Below are 1628 nucleotides of genomic sequence, written 5' to 3'. Positions count from 1 at the left end.
GAAAGAGAGGGAGTGAGCTATGAGGAGCCCATGTAAGAGTATTCCAGGCAAGGAGATCAAAAGATGGGAATTTCCTGAAGGAGAATTGCTGCCATGTTTAACTGCAACAAAACCAGAAAGGTTGGAGTAGAGTGAGTGAAGGCAAGGGTAACTAGAAAATAAATCAGAGTAGTAAAGAGGCCTATTAGACTGTCCTTGGCTTTATTCTGAGGGAGAATGGTGGCCACTGGAAAATTTTGAGAAGAGTACATTGTACGACTTACAGTTTAGTAGGATTACTCTAGTTTCTGTGTTAAGAAGAGATTGTAGCAAAGGCAAAAGAAGAGGTAGAGAAAGAAATAAGAAGAATTGCATAAATACAAAATAGAAATGATGCTAGCTTATGTCAAGATAAACTAGTGATGTAGTGAATTAGATTCTGGATACATTTTGAAGTTAACAGTACTCACAAACTGATAACGTGGAATATGAAAGTAAGAGAAAGTAACGTGGAATATGAAAGTAAGAGTCAAAGGTGACATAAAGTTTTGGTCTAAGTAATTGAAAAGATGGAATTGCTATTAACTGGAGATGGAGAAGCTCATTTTTGACATGTTAAGTTAAAAGGGCATGAAAATGATGAATGGCATTTGAATATACTAAGTCTGGAGTTCAGGAGCCAAGCTAGAACAATAATTTGGGAGCTGTCAGAGATTGTTTTCTGGAGCCTGTCAATGTTCAGAGCTAGGAAAATGGAGGGGAAACAGCAAAGGACAAAGAGAAGAAGCAGCCATATATAGATGAACTACATTATAGGATGCTGCCAAGCAAAAGCAAGGGGAGAAAATATTTCAAGAAGAAGGAAGTAAGCAAATGTTTCAAATGCTTTTTAATACTATAATTGCAAATGCACCATTGGATTGAACATGAAGAAATTGGATCTAATGCAAACAAACATTTAGTTAGTTCATCGTTGTTTTGGTTTGGCTGATCCTGGCTAGACTCAATTGATCTTAGGCTGGATTTGCTAATTCACTTGCATCAGCTGCCAGGTCAGCTTGGGACTAGCTGTTCTTAGAAATTCACAACTGGGAAACTGTCTCTGCTCCATGTGGTCTCACGTCTTCCGCTAGGCAGGTGCAGACTTGTTCATATGGTGGTCAGAGAGGGCGCTAAGAGAGGAAGCAGAAGTATGAAAGAAATTTCGAAGATTACACTAGAACAATGTCACTTTCATTACATTTTATTGCCAAATCATGAGATCAGCTCAGATAAAAGAAAACATTTTGGAGATTAATCCTTTGTCAGTTGCAAATATTTTCTCCCATTCTGAGGGTTGTCTTTTCATCTTGTTTATGGTTTCCTTTGCTCTGCAAAAGCTTTTAACTTTCATTAGGTCCCATTTGTTTATTTTTGAGGTCTTTTGTGTTTCCATATAAATTGTGAAATTTTTTGTTCTAGTTCTGTGAAAAATGCCAGTGGTAGTTTGATAGAGATTGCACTCGATCTGTAGATTGCTTTGGGTAGTAGAGTCATTTTCACAATGTCAATTCTTCCAATCTAAGAACATGGTATATCTCTCTATCTATTTGTATCACCTTTAATTTCTTTCATCAGTGTCTTATAATTTTCTGCATACAGGTCTTTTG

This window comes from Neophocaena asiaeorientalis, unplaced genomic scaffold (genome assembly GCF_003031525.2).
Source record: "Neophocaena asiaeorientalis asiaeorientalis breed wild unplaced genomic scaffold, Neophocaena_asiaeorientalis_V1.1 scaffold72, whole genome shotgun sequence".
Lineage (NCBI taxonomy): Eukaryota > Metazoa > Chordata > Mammalia > Artiodactyla > Phocoenidae > Neophocaena > Neophocaena asiaeorientalis.
Note: the sequence above shows the minus strand (reverse complement) of the source record.